This window comes from Hevea brasiliensis, chromosome 11, assembly GCF_030052815.1.
Source record: "Hevea brasiliensis isolate MT/VB/25A 57/8 chromosome 11, ASM3005281v1, whole genome shotgun sequence".
Classification (NCBI taxonomy): domain Eukaryota; kingdom Viridiplantae; phylum Streptophyta; class Magnoliopsida; order Malpighiales; family Euphorbiaceae; genus Hevea; species Hevea brasiliensis.
This window is the reverse complement of record NC_079503.1, coordinates 49,660,888-49,683,178: the sequence shown is the minus strand read 5'-3', so window position 1 is coordinate 49,683,178 and position 22,291 is coordinate 49,660,888.

The window sequence follows — 22,291 nt, the reverse complement described above, 5'->3', positions numbered from 1 at the left end:
AAACCTCAAAAATCTCTCCATAAATCAAACACCCATAACATCCTTACAAACTTTAACAAAGCAATAATAAAAAACACAAACTTACCTATTGATGAGGCTTGTTAAATCTTCACCAAACTCCCTTGAAATTAGTATCTACTTCTTCCTTGTGAGGTGGGGATCAAGATTAGTGAAGAAGCTTTGGTGTTTGGAGGTGGAATGGAGGAGGTTAGGAAGCTTCACTCAAATTAGGCAATGGTGGATTTCTAAGGTTTCATTTTGGCTTGGATGAAAGGAATGAAGAAGATGAAGTTTAGTGGAAGTACACCTGCCCATATGATGTTAATTTAATCCCCAAAGTGCTCCACTCACCCATTTTTAATGATTTAATAAGTGAAAAGTATTAATTACCCAATTTGAACCCCATTTTTGTTATTTATATTAGGTACCCCTAATTTAATTTTTCATTATATTTTCCAAGTGTAATATCATGTATTTTCAATAGACATTTAGGTCAAAAGACAACTCGGGGTGTCAAATGACCACAATGCCCCTGTTTAGGTTGCATTCCTGATTTTTCGGTAACACCGGGTTTTGTCCGTTTTTCGATTTCTCACTTTTCTTTGTACTAATTATTTAATTTTTATTTAATATTTATTATGGTATTTATACCTCAGTAGGGGTCTATTTAAGTCCTAAAAATATTTTCCAGGGTTCCCTGCAGTCCAGGGCTAGTCAACGGTCCACGCTGTGACTTCCCAGTGTGTCACCCATCGCTAGGGTTCTTGGCTCGCTTAACTTGGTTACATTTCTTTGCTATTACTTTTCCTTTGTTTTTCTTGTATTTTCTTTTCTTGTATTTCATTATTTTATGTCTCCTCACTCATAATGAAGTGTAGTTCTAGGCATCCTAGCTGTCCGGACAACACTGATCACAGGAACAGTAGAACGCACTACTGAACATAGGGGTGTTACAGATAGAATTAAGGCTACTCAAAAGAGGGACTCTCAGCTATGTGTGATTATAGATAGTATTCATCAAGGCCAAGCTCAAGGGTTCATGTTAAATGATGATGGAGTTCTTCGTTATGGCACTAGACTTTGTGTCCCCAATGTTGATGAGTTGAGAAGAGAAATCATGGAGGAGGCACACCATTTTGCTTACACAGTACACCCAGGTTCAACTAAGATGTACTGTGATTTAAGGGAGCATTATTGGTAGGGTGGCATGAAGAGGGATGTTGCAGCCTTTGTTGCTAAATGTTTGACTTGTCAGCAGGTTAAGGCAAAACATCAGAGACCATCTGGGTTACTTCAGCCATTGCCTATTCCCAAGTGGAAGTGGGAGCATATTGCCATGGACTTTGTTGTGGGTTTACCTAGTACACGAGGTGGTTACAATGCAATCTGGGTGATAGTGGACAGATTGACAAAATCTGCTCATTTCCTTCCTGTGCAGACTACATATGACTTTGCTAAACTTGCACAGTTGTATATAAACAAGATTGTTAGTCTTCATGGAGTTCCAGTTTCCATTGTCTCTGATAGTGGTACTCAGTTTACTTCTCGATTTTGGAAGAAATTCCAAGAAGCTTTAGGAAAACGAGTAAACTTTAGTACTGCTTTTCACCCTCAAACAGATGGACAGTCAGAAAGGACCATACAGACATTAGAGGACATGCTTCGTGCATGCGTTATGGATTTTAGTGGCTGTTGGGATCATCACTTGCCTTTAGTGGAGTTTGCTTATAATAACAGTTATCAGGAAAGTATAGAGATGGCTCCATATGAGGCATTATATGGTCGAAGGTGTAGGTCACCGGTTTGTTGGGATGAAGTTGGAGAAAGAAGGCTTACTAGACCAGAGTTGATACAATTAACTTCAGAGAAGGTTCGACTAATTCGTGATCAACTTTTGACTGCTCAAAGTCGATAAAGAAGTTATGCTGACCCTAAGCGTAAAGAGGTGGAATTTATGATTGGTGATCATGTATTTCTGTGAGTTTCCCCTATGAAAGGAATCATGAGGTTTGGGAAGAAAGGGAAGCTTAGCCCTCGCTTTGTTGGTCCATTTGAAATTTTGGAGAGAATTGGAGCAGTTGCTTACCGTTTAGCCCTTCCAGTTGGTTTTGCACATGTACATCCAGTTTTCCATATTTCTATGCTTAGGAAGTATGTACCAGATCCATCTCATGTTTTACAACCTCAAACCATGCAATTTAGGGATGATATGTCATATAAGGAGCAACCAGTAAAAATTTTAGATCGATAAATTAGGAAACTCCAGTCTAAGGAAGTGTCTTTGATCAAAGTGTTGTGGCATAATCACTCAAGTAGTGAGGCCACATAGGAGGCAGAATCTGAAATACGAGCCAAATATCCTCACTTATTTGATTCTTCAGGTTAGAATTTTGTCTATTCAAATTCGGGGACCGAATTTTTTTTTAAGGGGGGAATTATGTGGAAACCCATATATAATTATTATTTATTATTATTTTATTTTAATTAGCTAACAATAAATTAATATATTTAAAAAATATATATATATATATATTTTATTGGATGGTTTGCTTATTTATTTTTAGATATATATATTATTTTTGAAATTAAATATATATCTGCAATCTGAATAACCCAGTTCAATAATAACTCTTATCCCATTCTACACCTAATAGGACTCTTGAAATATATATATATACCCTAATCATCTATTCTGCTAAACTTTGCTCTCAAAACCTGTTTGTCACATCCTTTTTCCTATCAAATACTCTAAACAGGTATTTTCATTATCTTTTAAATTATTATTATATATGTATATAATATATATTTAAATATATAAATTTACTATTTATAATCTGATGTGCGCAGAGAATCCCTAAATTTTTACTTCTCTATTTATCACATTCGATTCTGTTTTCAAGGTAAAAATTCTCATTCTTTATTCAATAATGGGTGAATTTGATTTTATTTTCTTTCATTGATTTGTTACAACTACTCTAGAATTTTTTTTCTTCCTTTGATCATTGGTATTGAATTGGGTTGATCATGATTACTGTGAGATAATAACCTTCAATTTAGATTATATATATATATATATATATATATATATATATATATATATATATATATATATATATATATAAGTTATTATATTTTATTATTATTTGATATTTTTCTTTAATATTTTGGGTGTGTAGGAGATTTGAATATTCAATCAGTCAGTTGAAATTGTCTCTCTTCCATTGAAATAACTATGGTCTTGAAGGTTCCAGGTGAGTGGTAATTATAGTACATGGCACCGTTTTAGTCCCTTTTAAAATTTCTTAGCATTAAGTTTTTTATTAAATGAAAATTTAAATCAATATTTTAACAATTATTTTATATGTAATTTTTTAGAGTTTTATTTTATTATTGAATTTTATTTCGATTTTGATTAAATAATTGATTTTGTCAACTATCTCTGTATTAGACTCATTAGAATTTTGGGAACAGGCCTTTAATGTCTTTATATTGATTGATATTTAACTATAAAATTTACCGATGTGTTCCTGAATTGATTTGAGATCGATTTGATTTTATTGACTCTCTGAAACTATTGAAATACACTATTGAAATTGCACTATCAGTTATTATTTGCTATATGAATTTTTTTATTGATTTTGATTGATTTGTACAAATTGATTTTCTATTTTGAATTGGTACCTGTGCCCAGTATCTGTTTCTGTTATCTGGCCCCGTCGTGTGGACTATCACGGTATTAGGTTGAATTATCGAGTCATGCATCATTGCAGTTTATGGTTTGCATTAGTATCATATGCATTGATATCTGCGAAGGAGGAGGAAGGTATCTAATATCTGGTAGTGCGCTTACCATCTGGCCTTTGGTGATGTGGGGTATCATCACCCTGGTGCATTGTACCATAAAATTTTTATTGAATGAATTTCTTTTATATATATGTTTTATGAAGTTATTTTATTAATGATTTTGACAGCATGAGCATGATTTTATTGAATAGAAAATTTATTATGAAATTAATCAAGCGTCTGTCTGTTTCTATTTCGTTGTGTGCTATAATTATCATTCACTGAGCATATAGCTCAAACCACGTTTTCTCTGTCTGTTATCTATTTCAGATTAGTAGAATTTTGCAGCTGATCCAAATATTCAGTCCATTTTCTGGAGATGGACAACTTTGATTTGTTCTCATGCTATGCCCGAATTCATGTTTTCTCGGGCTAATAATTGGTTTAGTTTATTGAACAGTTTAAGTTTTTATTTGAAATCTGTAGAGACTCCACAGTTTTCCTATGGGATATTTATGATGTTTATTCAATATTTTGTTTATTTGGATTTTGTCTATTTTTGGGATTAGTAAGTGACAATATATTCATTCAAGATACTCTGATAAGGCTTGCATGATTTAAGAATACTTAAATTATGCGCCAGTCACGGTTCAGAATTTTGGGTCGTGACAAAGTACGCGGAGTAGCTCTGATACCACAAATGTAACGGCCCGGCCCACTAGTGATATTGTCTGCTCTGGGCTGAAGCCCTCACAGTTTTAAAACGCGTCACTAAAGGTTACGAACCGCCAACTTATAAACCCAGCATCTCTCCCGTGTTTTATCGATGTGGGATTTGCCTAGGGTGTTACAATCTACCCCCTTATGGGACTCAACATCCTAGCTGAGGTTTGCCCCACCATCGCCGAAGGTTGCACGCGGAGTGGCTCTGATACCACAAATGTAACGGCCCGACCCACTAGTGATATTGTCCACTCTGGGCCGAAGCCCTCATGGTTTTAAAACGCGTCACTAAGGTTACGAACCACCAACTTATAAACCCAGCATCTCTCCCGTGTTTTGCCGATGTGGGATTTGCCTAGGGTGTTACAATCCATCCCCTTTATGGGACTCAGCGTCCTCGCTGAGGTTTGCCCTACCATCCCTCGAGGTTGCACGTGGAGCAGCTCTGATACCACGAATGTAACGGCCCGGCCCACTAGTGATATTGTCCGCTCTGGGCCGAAGCCCTCACGATTTTAAAACGCGTCACTAAGGTTATGAACCACCAACTTATAAACCCAGCATCTCTCCCGTGTTTTGCCGATGTGAGATTTGCCTAGGGTGTTACAATCCACCCCCCTTATGGGACTCAGCGTCCTCGCTGAGGTTTGCCCCACCATCGCCCAAGGTTGCATGCGGAGTGGCTCTGATACCACAAATGTAATGGCCCGGCCCACTAGTGATATTGTCCGCTCTAGGCCGAAGCCCTCACGGTTTTAAAACGCGTCAATAGGGGTTACGAACCGCTAACTTATAAACCCAGCATCTCTCCCGTGTTTTACCGATGTGGGATTTGCCTAGGGTGTTACAATCCACCCCCCTTATGGGACTCAGCATCCCTGCTAAGGTTTGCCCCACCATCGCTCAAGGTTGCACGCGGAGCAGCTCTGATACCACAAATGTAATGGCCCGGCCCACTAGTGATATTGTCCGCTCTGGGCTGAGCCCCTCACAGTTTTAAAACTCGTTACTAAGGGTTACGAACCGTCAACTTATAAATCTAACGTCTCTCCCGTGTTTTGCCGATGTGGGATTTGCCTAGAGTGTTACAATCAACCCCCCTTATGGGACTCAGCGTCCTCGCTGAGGTTTTCCCCACCATCGTTCAAGGTTGCACGGAGAGCGGCTCTGATACCAGAAATGTAATGGCTCGGCCCACTAGTGATATTGTCCGCTCTGGGCCGAAGCCCTCACGACCCAAAATTCTGAACCGTGACTGGCGCATGATTTAAGTATTCTTAAATCATGCAAGCCTTATTAGAGTATCTTGAATAAATATATTGTCACTTACTAATCCAAAATAGACAAAATCCAAATAAACAAAATGCTGAATAAACATCATAAATATCCCATAGGTAAACTGCGGAGTCTCTATAGATTTCAATAAAAACTTAAACTGTTCAATAAACTAAACTAATTATTAGCCCGAGAAAACATGAATTCGGGCATACCATGAGAACAAATCAAAGTTGTCCCTCTCCAGAAAATGGACTGAATATTTGGATCAGCTGCAATTCTCTTGATCTAAAGCAGGATAATGCATGAGAAAACGTGGTTTGAGCTAGATGCTCAGTGAATGATAATTATAGCACACAACGGAATAAGAACAGGCAGACGCTTGATTAATTTCACAATAAATTTTCTATTCAATAAAATCATGCTCATGTTGTCAAAATCATTAATAAAATAACTTCATAAAACATATATATAAAAGAAATTCGTTCAATAAAAATTTTATGGTACAGTGCACCAGGGTGATGATGCCCCACATCACCAAAGGCCAGATGGTAAGCGCTCTACCAGATATTAGATACCTTCCTCCTCCTTCACAGATATCAATACATATGATACTAATGCAAACCATAAACTGCAATGATGCATGACTCGAAAATGCAACCTAATACAGTGATAGTCCACACGGCGAGACCAGATAACAGAAACAGATACTGGGCACAGGTACCAATTCAAAATAGAAAATCAATTTGTACAAATCAATCAAAATCAATAAAAAATTTCAGATAGTAAATAATAACTGATAGTGCAATTCCAATAGTGTATTTCAATAGTTTCAGAGAGTCAATAAAATCAAATCAATCTCAAATCAATTCAATAAAATCAAATCAATCTCAAATCAGTTCAGTAACACATCGGTAAATTTTATAGTCAAATATCAATAAATATAAATACATTAAAGGCCTGTTCCCGGAATCCTAATGGGTCTAATGCAGAGATAGTTGGCAAAATCAATTATTTAATCAAAATCGAAATAAAATTCAATAATAAAATAAAACTCTAGAAAATCACATATAAAATCATTGTTAAAATATTGATTTAAAATTTCATTTAATAACAAACTTAATGCTACGAAATTTTAAAAGGGACAAAAATGGTGCCATGTACTATAATTACCACTCACTTGGAATCTCCAAGACAATAGTTATTTCAATAGAAGAGAGGCAATTTTAACTGACTGATTGAATATTCAAATCTCCTACACACCCAAAATATTAAAGAAAAATATCAAATAATAATAGAATATAATAACTTATATATATATATACACACACACACACACACACACAGGGATGAACAGTGAAGCACCACCGAAGACGAAGGGACGCTTCCAATATATATATTGGGTGGGACGAATTCGGTGGTGGATGAACAGGGGACGAAGGTTTATATATATATATATATATATATAATCTAAATTGAAGGTTATTATCTCACAGTAATCATGATCAACCCAATTCAATACCAATAATCAAAGGAAAAAAAAAATTCTAGAGTAGTTGTAACAAATCGAGGAAAGAAAATAAATCAAATTCAACCATTATTGAATAAGGAATGAGAATTTTTACCTTGAAAACAGAATCGAATGTGATGCATAGAGAAGTAAAAATTTAGGGATTCTCTGTTGAGAGTATTTGATAGAAAAAGGAGGTGACAAACATGTTTTGAGAGCAAAGTTTAGCAGAAGAGATGATTAGGGTACATATATATTTCAAGAGTTCTATTAGGTGTAGAATGGAAATAGAGTTATTATTGAACTAGGTTGTTCAGATTGCAGATATATATTTAATTTCAAAAATAATATATATATATCTAAAAATAAATAAGCAAACCATCCAAAAAATTTTATGGTACAGTGCACCAGGGTGGTGATACCCCACATCACCAAAGGCCAGATGGTAAGCGCGCTACCAGATATTAGATACCTTCCTTCTCCTTCACAGATATCAATGCATATGATACTAATGCAAACCATAAACTGCAATGATGCATGACCCGACAATGCAACCTAATACCGTGATAGTCCACACGGCGGGGCCAGATAACAGAAACAGATACTGGGCACAGGTACCACTACAAAATAAAAAATCAATTTGTACAAATCAATCAAAATCAATAAAAAATTTCAGATAGCAAATAATAACTGATAGTGTAATTCCAATAGTATATTTCAATAGTTTCAGAGAGTCAATAAAATCAAATCAATCTCAAATCAATTCAGTAACACATCGATAAATTTTATAGTCAAATATCAATCAATATAAATACATTAATGGCCTGTTCCCGGAATCCTAATGGGTCTAATAAAGAGATAGTTGACAAAATTAATTATTTAATCAAAATCGAAATAACATTCAATATTAAAATAAAACTCTAGAAAATCATATATAAAATAATTGTTAAAATATTAATTTAAAATTTCATTCAATAACAAACTTAATGCTAAGAAATTTTAAAAGGGACTAAAACGGTGCCATGTACTATAATTACCACTCACCTGGAACCTCCAAAATAATAGCTAGATTCAATAAAAGAGAGACAATTTCAGCTAACAGAATGAATATTTGAATCTCCTACATACCCAAAATATAAAAGAAAAATATTAAATAATAATAAAATAAAATAATTTTAATATATATATATATATATATATATATATATATATATATATATATATATATATATATATATATATATATATTCGGTGGATGGACATGGTCGAAGATACAAAGGTTTATATATGTATATAATCTAAATTGAAGGTTATTTATCTCACAGTAATCATGATCAACCCAATTCAATACCAATGGTCAAAGAAAAAAAAATGTCTAGAGTAGTTGTAACAAATCGATGAAAGAAAATAAAATCAAATTCACCCATTATTGAATAAAGAATGAGAATTTTTACCTTGAAAACAGAATCGAAGGTGATGAATAGAGAAGTAAAAATTTAGGGATTTTCTGTGCACATCAGATTATAAATAGTAAATTTTTATATTTATATGTATATATATGTACATATATAATAATAATTTAAAAGATAATGAAAATACCTGTTGAGAGTATTTGATAGGAAAAGGAGGTGACAAACAGGTTTTGAGAGCAAAGTTTAGCAAAAGAGATGATTAGGGTATATATATATATTTCAAGAGTTCTATTAGGTGTAGAATGGGATAAGAGTTATTATTGAACTGGATTGTTCAAATTGCAGATATATATTTAATTTCAAAAATAATATATATATCTAAAAATAAATAAGCAAACCATCCAATAAAATATATATATATATATATATTTTAAATATATTAATTTATTATTAGCTAATTAAAATAAAATAATAATAAATAATAATTATATATGGGTTTCCACATACTTCCCCCCTTAAAAAAAAATTCGGTCCCCGAATTTGAATAGAGAAAATTCTAACCTGAAGAATCAAATAAGTGAGGATATTTGGCTCGCATTTCAGATTCTGCCTCCCATGTGGCCTCACTACTTGAGTGATTATGCCATAAGACTTCGATCAAAGCCACTTCTTTATACCGGAGTTTCCTAATTTGTCGATCTAAAATCTTTACTGGTTGCTCCTCATATGACATATCATCCCTAAATTGCATGGTTTGAGGTTGTAAAACATGAGATGGATCTGGTACATACTTCCTAAGCATAGAAATATGGAAAACTGGATGTACATATGCAAAACCAGGTGGAAGGGCTAAACGGTAAGCAACTGCTCCAATTCTCTCCAAAATTTCAAATGGACCAATAAAACGAGGGCTAAACTTCCCTTTCTTCCCAAACCTCATGATTCCTTTCATAGGGGAAACTCTCAGAAATACATGATCACCAATCATAAATTCCACCTTTTTACGCTTAGGGTCAGCATAACTTCTTTGTCGACTTTGAGCAGTCAAAAGTCGATCACGAATTAGTCAAACCTTCTTTGAAGTTAATTGTATCAACTCTAGTCTAGTAAGCCTTCTTTCTCCAACTTCATCGCAACAAATCGGTGACCTACACTTTCGACCATATAATGCCTCATATGGAGCCATCTCTATACTTGCCTGATAACTGTTATTATAAACAAACTCCACTAAAGGCAAATGATGATCCCAACAGCCACCAAAATCCATAACGCACGCACGAAGCATGTCCTCTAATGTCTGTATGGTCCTTTCTGACTGTCCATCCGTCTGAGGGTGAAAAGCAGTACTAAAGTCTACTCGTGTTCCTAAAGCTTCTTGGAATTTCTTCCAAAATCGAGAAGTAAATTGAGTACCACGATCAGAGACAATGGAAACTGGAACTCCATAAAGACTAATAATCTTGTTTATATACAACTGTGCAAGTTTAGCAAAGTCATATGTAGCCTTCACAGGAAGGAAATGAGAAGATTTTGTCAATCTGTCCACTATCACCCAGATTGCATTGTAACCACCTCGTGTACTAGGTAAACCCACAATAAAGTCCATGGCAATATGCTCCCACTTCCACTCGGGAATAGTGTCACACCCTACCCCTTTGTAAGGCATAACATGATCCCGTAGTATACCTAATGAATTACCAACTTCGTTTTCTGATAACCCATTAAATACACTACAAGGGATTTTAAAACTTTTCTTACTTCTTTTTACAATGGTGAGCGCTATTTACAGGTGTTAAAAACCTTTTTGAAGTGAAGTGAAACAGCTAACACATTTAGACTATTAGGGATTTCTGCAAAAATTTTGGCAGAGTGCCAGCTGTATTTTGAACAAAACAGTTCTTCAGAAAACCTGTAAAAAAGCACTTCAATATTTTTCTCAATCTCAAACTCCAACATAATTCAACACAATAAGTTTTTCAACTCGAATCCACAATAATTTTTCAAAGAATGAGATAACAGAAATATAGTACAATTTTTTTTTCAAGCCAAAATAACTCATAATTTGTTTTACAACTTCAATGTACAATTTTAATTTACAACTGCTCAAAATCAAGAATAATATATACATACAGTGAACATACATTACAGTACAAAATACAAAATATGGTATACTCAATATACCCGATGATCTCTCACTGAATGCACTAGCAGCCTAGTCTGCTGCCCTATCCGTCTGTCTACCTGCGACATCAATGAAAAGCTATCGCTGAGACAATGTCTCAGTGGTACACAACATTAACCAAATACAACTTTAAATCACAATTCATAAATTATATAAATGATGGATACGTAAAACCATAATCAAATAAAATAATAATAAATAATAATTATATATGGGTTTCCACATATATATGGGCCATAAATGTAATGGCTCGGCCCACTAGTGAAATTGTCCGCTCTGGGCCAAAGCCCTCACGGTTTTAAAACGCGTCAATAGAGGTTACGAACCGCTAACTTATAAACTCAGCATCTCTCCCATGTTTTGCCGATGTGGGATTTGCCTAGGGTGTTACAGTAGAAAACATGTGGCAATATTTTTTTTATCACAATTTATCTCTATGGAAACCCAGGCAGAGCCTCCTCTGTTTTATTGGCATCTGGCGGGTTTCAATAGTTACCTGTCAAAAATAATTTCATATCATATCTGTTCATTCAATTTCAAGAAGATAATAATTTTCATTTATTCATTCATTTGGAAATTATACACAAAAGTTCAGAAGCTTATTTTATAGTCTCAAAAATATCAATACAATTTATTACATCATCAACTATAATTACTTAAACGAAAATACTAGTCTATACATGGGCCCTACCAAAATATTATAACTGATGAGGTGACTCTGGACTCTGGACTGTAGCAGATCTCAACAACTGTAATCAGAGTACTACTGTGGTGGCTGCTATTATGGCGGCTGCTGTGTCTAGTCTCCAGTACCTACGCAATGGAAAACTAACACGCTAAGCAAATTGCTTAGTGGTGCATAATTTTAAAAAATAACAATTGAATAATTAAAAGTAATAGCTCTATGTAGAATTTTGCACTTCTAGGTCAATTATATATTTTATTGCACTTTGGGAATAATTTACTTATTAGGATCTTATCTGTGCTTATATTTCATTTTCAGTCTCTTTAAACTCATATCAGTGAAATTTTCATCAATTCTAAGACATTTATAAATTTTCTACACTTTGGGAACAGTTAGATTTAATAGTATTTTTTCTATTCATTTCTTACATAGTCTAAGTCATTTATGACTTTTTTGTACTTTAGAACTAAATTAATTATCAGTATCTTATCCATTCATTGGTTTCATTCTTAGTATTTTAAAATTATATCAATGCCCAAGTAACCTATAACAGATTATAATGCCAGATACATGGGAGTATACTGGTTGGACAGCCGTATGTCTACCCTGTATACATCTGTCATGTCAGGCACAAGGCCAGTGGGCAGGCTGTTGAAGCCAGAAATACAATTATGCACAATGGCATCTATCATGTCAGGCACAAGGCCAGTGGGCAGGCATATAATATCCTGTATACAACTATCTGTCAGGCACAAGGCCAATGGTTAGAAATCATATCAGACATATTTTGTCAATCAATGATTATTCATGCAGTACTGCTGTCTGTAGTCCCTAATTGGTGTACCAATTGATCCAACTATATATATAAGTCTAAGTATACTTTGGGCAAATTAGTATTATAAAGCACTTATAGTTTTATTATTTCATGCTATGTACTATTAAGGGTTCATAACATATTGTTATTTCACTTCATGTACTATCTATACTTTATACCATTTTCATGTCATTATAATGGGAACATATGTCCCAAGTACATATTCATATAACTTATGTATTTATCACTCTCATTATTTTATGTCATGTACTATACATATTTATAGTATTTTTATTTCATACATGATGGAAACATAGGTTCCAAGTGCGTTTTCCTATAACTTATGTGCTTAGCAAACCATTTAGGTAATTTTACATTTTATGTATCAATTGATATCATATCACCTTGTAGTGGGAAAAGTGGGACCCACATACCTGTTTCATGTTTTTCATAGGATTTGTTGTCCTATGTCTTATGATCACTCAAAATTTCTAGTTGTAATTTTTTAAGTCTTGTAGAATTAATTATAGCCACATTATTGGACTGGACTCAAGTATCTTGTAGCAACAGGATTTCAATTAGGTCAGTAGTTTTGACCTAATATTTAAGCTTCTTTCATTCATAAGTTGAGGAAGATGTCTAAAACAAAGTTGAAGATCTATTTCTTAGGTTTCCAGAATGCTATGGCTCATTTCAATTGAAGATTTCTAGTAGAAGATATGCTTAAAAGACTATGCTAGAGTCAATGGTTTCTTATGCACATTTCTAGAATTTATGCACTAATTTGGCCTAGCCAAATGACCTATTTCTCTTGATTTTTGGATTTTGGTGAAAATATAATATTGTAGGTCTATGTCTTATTGAAATTTTGGCACTGATTTCAGGGCATTTTAAGTTCTATGGACCAAATTATGGTCTCTTTACTAAAACTAGTCAAGTGGCCTTTATTTGGCAATTCTGGGTTGCATTAGTTATGGATAGTTTTGGTACCCCAACTTGGGCAAGCAATTGACTTGGTTAATGGCATTTTTAGGCTCTGTGATCTTCACAAAAGTTGTAGCCTTATGTCTAATATTTCCAATGGTATAAATTTCAGGTCATTGGGACCTGTCTACAGTGAGTTATGACCAAATGAATGAATATTGTTCATTTGCTCATTTTCTGGGTTCACTAAATGGCAATCCGGATTAGGTAAACTTTTGGTCACTTTTTAGGCAGAATTGGGACATGATTTCTTCATGAAAATTGGTCCATTATAGATCATATTTCACTTCCAATAGACCTCATACCAATTGGGGTCACACAAGGTCAGTTATGGGTCAAAATATATACTGCCCTCAATAAAACTCAACCTGCACAGAAATTTGCACTTCCAATTTTCATTCCTCCTTCTCCCAAACTACAAATTGCATACATAGCACTTCTAATTGGCATCAATCACATCTCAATTTGGTTAAATGTTTAGCAAAAACTCAATTTGATCTAATTTCCAGCCATTACACATTCACTCAATTCAATTAGGTCAAATGTCCAACAATTACACAAGTCTCAAATCACCAACTTAAAACTCTAATTAATTTATCAATATCAACAATACACATTCATTAACTCATTAATCAATATTAACAAACATAAAATTAATGCTCTCCTAAGTCCATCAAGCTGCCAAAATTAACATTTGCACAAACCTTCAAAATTTACTTCAAAACTTTACTTCAAAGTATCAATTTCAAACATATACATAACATCAAATTGCTAGTACATGTAATTAGCTAATCAACTTCATTACCCATCAATTACATGTGAAAATAACTCAAACTCCTTTAATGTCCATGGCTGCTGAATTCATGGCTCCTACATACTCATCAATTTCCATCAATTTCCTTAACATATCAACTCATCCTAAACTTACAACAAGAATTAAGGAAGAGAGGTAGGAAGTTTGAGCACTAACCTTGATTCAAGAATTTTTCAACCTTGTAAAACTTCACCAAATCATCTTCAAATTACTATCAGTAGCTTCCTTATGATGTGGGGATTAATTTTAGTGAAAGGAACTTGTGATTTTAGATTGAAGATGAGGGAGATTTTGAGCTTGCATGAAGCTTCCATGGGAGAAAATTGAGAGCTTCAATTCGGCCATGGGAATGGAGGTGAAGAAGATGAAGTTTGGTAGTGGGAAATTCTGTTCACATATGGCCTTTTATACCTCCACTAATGATAAATTAAACATTAAAATAATTAAGTTCTCATATTTGTAATTAACACCCCATATTTCCTTTAATTACACTATATGTATAATTTCATCTTTTTATGGGGTTTTCAAATTTTTAACATCACTCTTTTTAATGGACATTTAGGTCAAAAGTCAACTCTAGGTGCCAAATGACCAAAATGCCCCTCTTCGAGTTATAGTCCCACTTTTTCGGTAATATTGATTTAATTCCTGATCTGCCAATTTCTTAAATTTTTGTTTTCATTTGTACCAATTTACTAAATTTTCATTGATATTTTAAATGTCAATTATATCTCAGTAGACTTCTAATTATGTCCTAAAAATATTTTTAGGGGTTTCTCACGGTCCTGGGGTCAGCAATTGCCTTCATCGTAACTTCTCAGTGTGGTCACCCATCGCTACGATTCCAGCTCGTTTAACCTAATTGTACTTTATCTATTTAATTTTCTCTTAATTTTTCTTACCATGTATTCCATCATTTTATACCTCCTCACTATTATTTAAGTATAGTTCCAGATATCTTAGCTATCTGGACAGACATTAGTTGTCGGAACAGTAGAACGTACGGACTATCTACGGTGAGGGTGTTACAAGAAAGGTGAATAGTAACTACTAAACCTCAAATGCAAAGAATTAAACAATTAATTTTATAATATGCCCTAGTATGCCTAGTATGATTGGTTTGGATAGGTTGGCATGCCAATAGGGTTTCGATAGCAGTACTGCACGTGGCTTCATGCCATTTCATGATTTATGGCATATAGTGCTATTTTGTGATATTATGGCTTTTAGCCATTTTGATATATTTGATATACTTGGCCTTGTGCCCGATGGTTATTTTGGCTTATTAGCCATTCTATTGCACACCTAGTAGACACTTTGTGACCGATGGTGTGATGGCCCAAGGTACTTAGTACCCAGTGCCAGTTTACCCTTTTATCCAGTCCAGTCAATTGGTATAGGTTGCTTAGGCAACCAAAATAAGTCTTAATAAATTATAACCAAATAATGACATAAAATGTATTAAATGGATAATATTATGAATAATTAACAAAATTTAGTCTTCATAAAATAATACCATGATTTCTGCATATTTAATTATTTTAGTTTATTTCTATTTATATTGGCACCACTAAGCTGTATTGCTTAGCGTGTTGCTTTTTGCCATGCATAGGTACTGGAGACACAAATAGAGAGCCCAGCAGATCTCAGACTGACTGAGAGTTCAGATTCTACATTGAGTCCGATGTCACCTCCATTATAGTGCATTTTGGGTAGGACCACTAGGCTTCATCAAAGATGTAATATTTTGTATTTTGTGTTAGATATTTATTTATTATGTAAATTATGGACTTATGTAACTATTTGTAATTATGTAAATTAATGGAGTTTAGTCTTTCGTTTCTGAATGAGTACTATTTTGATTATGTATGAAATGTATGAATGAAGATTTGAGTTTGAAATATTGAAATAAGAATTTAAATTGAGAAAAGTTATATATATTTGAAATTATTATTGAGATTTTTAACAGGTGGAAATCATTAAAATTATGAATAAATTAGTTGAAACTCTGTCAGTTTCTCTGGTCAATAAATTGACCCTAACTAATAAAATAAAATGCAAATTACCAAGAAATGAAATAAGATAAGTTAAGGTGCTCCGGCATCGAGTGTGACATACCTCGCTCTGCTACACTGTAGATAGGTAAGGGGTGTCACATTTAGTGGTATCAAAGCATAATTTAGGCGTTTCTAGGTTTAGATAGAGTACATATTATGCATTGCATTTGTAAGAATTGAGGTGATACTAATGCAGATTTGTTTATTTTTGGTTATTTTGATTAGGATATGGACCTAACATCGCAGAGAGTAGTTGAGGAAGAGGTGGAGAGTCATGCTCCAGCCATGGCTGAAGCTGGATGTAGGAGAGAATCTGCTCCACCAGCACAAGAGGCACCTACACAGCCTCAGCAAGCCTTGTTTCAGCAAATGGCTAAATTTTTCAGGCAAATGGCTGGACTGGGACCCTTCCACCATCTCAGCAGTCATCCCAGAAGTCCCATTTAGAAAAATTAAGAAAATTTGAGGCTGTGGATTTCCTGAGAAAGAAGGAAGATGACCTTCCAACAGCCAAAAACTAACTAGACAGAATAGAACGAGTATTGAGACAACTTCACTGCACCCCAAAGCAGAACTTAGAGGGTGCTACCCACTTGGGTGTCTATCACATGTGCCAAGTATGCCTCACACCCCTTCCTAATTATTTTTCTGGCTAGTGCAACTGAAATGATGTTTGACGGCAATAACTGCCTCTCCCCATGTATTACTACATCACCATACTGAGGGAGACTAAAAGTGACTGTCTTCAGTCTACAGTCAATCATGGCATTATGCCTAGCTAACCAATCCATGCCCAAGATAATGTCATAATCTTTGAAGGGTATTTCAATCAAATTAGACAGAAAAGTGTGTCCTTGGATCACCAGAGGACAATCCCTATGTAGTCTATTTACCCTGACCTCCTGGCCTAATGGACTAGTTACTAGCACATCATAGTCCATTAGTACACACTGAATAGCAGTAGAACACATCACACTAGCACTGACATATGAATGTGTGGAGCCAGGATCAAACAACACATATACATCTTGGTCAAGGATGGAGAAAAGCCTCCTCCCTCTGACGCATTGTATACACTCTAACTAGTGCGCCACTGGGTACTGGCTAGTTAACAGTACTTTGACTTCCAGGAGTATTACTAGGACCCCTACCTCTGCTTCTACCTCTACGAGCTGGTTGTGACCCTCTAGGTGTAAATACTTGGGCTAATCCCTCAGATGTAGCAGAAGGTCCAGACCAGCGCGGACTAGTACAATCCTTAGCGAAATGTTCGGTCCCTCCACAATTAAAACATGAACCTGTGGCCTTGAAACAAACCCCGCCGTGTGTTCAACCACAAGTTTTACACTGCCGGACTGATAAAGCTCCTCGAGGTGCTTGCTGGGTCTGCTGACCAGACTAGGGTGGTCTTTGGCCAAAGAATCTACCTCTGCCAGATCTGTGAGAGCTAGATCCTCAAGACTGTTTTCTCTTCCCTGAACCATTTTCAAGTGCTTGTCCAGTAGTCTTTTCAGTCTTCTCTTTCTCTGGTGTACCCTTCTTCACTACCCCTTTTGATTCTATCCTTTCCAGTTCCAGGGCTTGTGAAATTAGCTTAGAAAAATTTTGGTATCTGAATCCCACAACTTGCATTCTTAAGCTAGGCCTCAACCTAGCCTCAAACCTCTTACATTTGTCTCTAGGGGTGGAGATTAAGCTTCCAGCATAATGATTTAGCCTTGAAAAGTCCTGCTCATACTCTACTATTGTTCTGTCTCCTTGCTTCAAGCTCAAGAATTCTTGTAACTTCATATCCACATAAGCATCAGGGACCCATTTTTGCTTGAATTCCCTCAGGAAGTCTGTCCATGTCAGCACAAGTGGCTCAACCAGGCTATGGGGGATGTTCTTCCACAATTCATATGCATCCCCTTGCAGAAGAGATACTGAATATTCAAATTTTAATTCTTTAGCACACTGTAGTTTTCTGAATACCCTTTCCATTCTTTCTAACCACTGTTCAGCCTCTAGTGGATCCACATTACCCTTAAACTCGGTGGCCCCAAATTTCATTAATTTTTCATATTGCCGAGCTGAGGGTTGTGGTTGTGCTATGGGTGCTTGCATCTGAGTTTGAAATGGCACATTTCCTGCCATTTGTTGGAAAAATGCAGCCATCTGTTGTGCATATTGAGCAGGAAACTACGGCGCTGGAGTGGCTGACCCACTCACGTTCTGGAGTGCTGGGGCTTTCCCTTGGACCTCAGCCTCAACAGATTATTCCACGGAATGATCTCCCTCTTCCATTCCGATTCTCAAAAATTTCTACTTCCTGAGATCAAACACAAGGAGGTTGACCTCCGTTAGTGCATATTCATGATGTAAATATGTCATATGTATTAATTAAAAACACTTGAGCAGTTATACTTATCAAAGAAATATTCATACACATAGTCAAAATTTATTTTAAAAAAAAAATGCTCTGATACCACTAAAACATGTCACACCTTACCCCTCTATAAGGCATGACATGATCCCATAGAATACCTAATGAACTACTGAACTCTACCTACCGATAACTCATTAAGTATCCTACAACGGATTTTAAAATCATTTTCTTACATTTTAAAAGTGGTGAGCATTTTGGTGGGAATTAAAATCATTTATTTGAAACTTTAAAACTACTTGAAATTTTTGTTCCATTTTATTTTTTCACAAATTTTATAAAAATTTCGGCAGAGTGCCGTTTGTATTTTGAGAAAACAGTTCTTCAAATACCTGAAAAAAACACTTCCAATAAATTTTCCACAACTCCCAACCTCCAAATAATCTCAATTCAACTCAAAATTCTCAAATGAAACCATTTCAAAATAATTTCATCAACATTGCATTCAATAAAGTTAATTTATATTCATAGGTTTAATTTACAAATATAAAATCCAAAAATAATATTATTACAATTTATAAATACAACTGCTCAACTTTACATTAATACATATGAACAATATTTATTTACATCAAACTAAATTACATTGGGTATAAAATAATACCCGTACAAAATCAGTGAAGGCTTTTCCAGTTCAGCAGCTCACTCTACTGCTTTTTCCTTGCTCCTATCTGCGATAGCAAAGAAAGCTATCGCTGAGTATAAAAATACTCAGTGGTGCACAATAAAGATTTAAAATGCAGTATATAAAACATTCATTGATAAATCACAATTATATTTCACAAATTATCAAAACTCATTATAGCACAATTTTGGTCAAACAATTTAATAAACATAGTGTTGCCAATTCATACACAACTTAAACCATGACACAAAATTTCTGATCAATGCCGTGTTGTATACCACGACAAAGTGATCTACAACCCCACTAATCGAAATCAATGAGGGAGGTGGCTAGCTAGCTAATGAGTACTCATCCGATCTATAACCTCAACTGGTAAACCAGAGAGGGACAAAAATAATTGATCTTACCCCATAAATGGAAGAGGAATAATAAGGCACTGTCGTGCTAAGTGTGAATCAGAAATCAATTTCAAACATTTTATTCAAATAATTCATGAGAAATCCAATAAATTTCCAAAGTCATAATTTCATTCACAAAGTGGCAACAAAATTCATGATTAACACCAAAATTTCACAAATCATATTAAATTAATTTTTGAATGACAAAATGCTCAAATAAGGTTTATTGTGCACAAACCTGACATGAGTCGCCTCTAGGCCTTGACTCAGTCTCTCAGACCTTCCAAGTCTTTTTTAGCTAAAATATAAAATTTATAGTGTCTCAGTATCTTTACTTCATAACAATTCCAATAACTAATTCCAATATGTTTAAACTTACATTCTTGCAAATTTTCATGTTGAGGTTACTATTCATGATACTATTCAAGTCAAAATATTGTTTTCTTATACTTAAAAGGTATGGGAACATCAACTATACTCACATACCACATTTTGGTCACCAATTTTGTTGGTTTTGGTTGTTTTCTCAAAACATAGGTCTTTTAGGCAAAATTGCAAATTTTCAGTTTTGGTGTCTTATGTTGCACTATTCTATTGGTCATTTTGCTGTTAGAATTTGGCTAAGTTTTCTTCATAAAAATTGTTCCTTATTGTCTTAAATTTATTCTTCTTTTTGAATCACTCCAATTGGAGTTTTGTAGCTCAAGTTATAGCCATTTGAATCATGGCTGCCGGATTAGACTTATCCCAGATTTCTAGGCACAAAAACTGGTTCTGGCAATTTTAGGTCATCAACTTTGGGTGGCTAAATGACTTGGTTAAGGGCATAATTTGGGTTTTTATTCCTCATGAAAGTTTTAGGTCTATATCTTAGTAAAATTTCAAGTCATTTAGACCTGCCTAGCCCAAGTTATGGCCAAATGAACAACGACTGTTCATTTGGTCATTTTTGTGCAGGTCAGATTGCCTAAGTCCGGATTTGGTCAATTTGTTCACTACGTTTTGGTCATTTTTTGGGCATGATTCCTAAATGAAAAATATGTCATTTTGTGTCTAATTTCATCCACAATTGGCCTCACACAAATTGGGCTTGTAAATTTTCAGTTTTAGTCCCTGAAAGGAACTTTGGTCATGCTGCCTGCATACTTCCCACATTCAATACGAATCTAAACCTAATTCTAACACTTCCAACATACATCAATTGGTCACAAATGACCATTTTCCATCTCAAACAAGGTCAAACATACTATTTGACCATTTCTCAAATTTTGGCTTCCAAAACCTTAGGTCCAAACCCTAATTCACACAATTTGTTACATTTAACTAATTTAACACATATAACATACTTCCTCAACTCAATCAAGCTTAGATATAATTTTAATTCCATCAAAACACAAGTATATTCATATCAAGCCCTAGCTGGCCAAAATTACTTCTAATCCTCCAACAATTATTTTCATTTCATTTTAAGCATAATTCTAAGTTAGTTAAGCTATAAATACAATAATTAAACTATAAATTCCAAGTTTAGCTACTAAACTTGAATAAAGCTTCCCAACCTCTTACTTTTCTAAATTTTCTCCTATTCTTTCTTCTTCAATCTTCTTCTCAAAGCTTAAACACAAGGTTTTATGAAGTAGTTATGGGAGAAACTAGGGTTTAGTAAAGGTTTTAAAGCTTGAAACAACCTTTAATGGAGGAGAGTGAGGGAACTTAGAGAGAGGGGGAGTGTCACGAAAATTGGAGGAAGAAGACTCTTTTTTGGTTTTTCTTTTCTTTTTCTTTTATTAATTTTTATCCTTTAGGGAAGACCAAAATTATCCAAATTTTATTTTTATTTAATTAGTGTTTATTGCATCATGCATGATGTCATGCATGATGTCATCACTTTTCACTTTTCCTTTTTCTCTTTTTTTTTTAATTTATTTTACCATTAGTTCTTTAATTTAATTTCCGATTTTGAAATTTTCTTTTCTCCGATTTTATTTGACAGTTAGGTAAGGAGTCAGCTCTCGGGGTCAATTGACCAAATTGCCCCTCACCGATTCAACCCGATTTGTAAATAATTCAATATTTCTTTCGAATCCCTGACCTAATTATTTAACTAGCTTAACAATTCTTTTCATGATTTTCTCTTTTCCACTATGTTCATAATAGTCCTAAGGACCTCAACGTCACATTTTACAGTTCAAAATTTGAGTTTAAATCGACTTCGTAGTACTTCCCGAGAAGGTCACCCATCGCTGTAACTCTCGGCTCATTTAACTTCTTATGTTCTATTTTTCTTATTTATACTTAACCAATTGATAATTACTAATTATTTGTGTTTATGACTTATCTAGTTGTCTTAAGTGTGGTTCTAATCCCCTCAGTTGTCTAGACCGACACTGGTCACCGGAATAGTGAAATATACCAGGCTATGCAAATAGGGATGTTACAGCAGCTTTGAGATCATTGAGTGCCCGTTTGTCCTTAGCTCATGATGGAGCTATTTTGGCTGAGTTGCAATAGAAGCCAAACCTGCTACAACATATTCAAGATAGGCAGAAGGTAGAAGAGTGTAATGATCGGACTCCAACCACTAGAGGAATTGTCCGCTTTGGC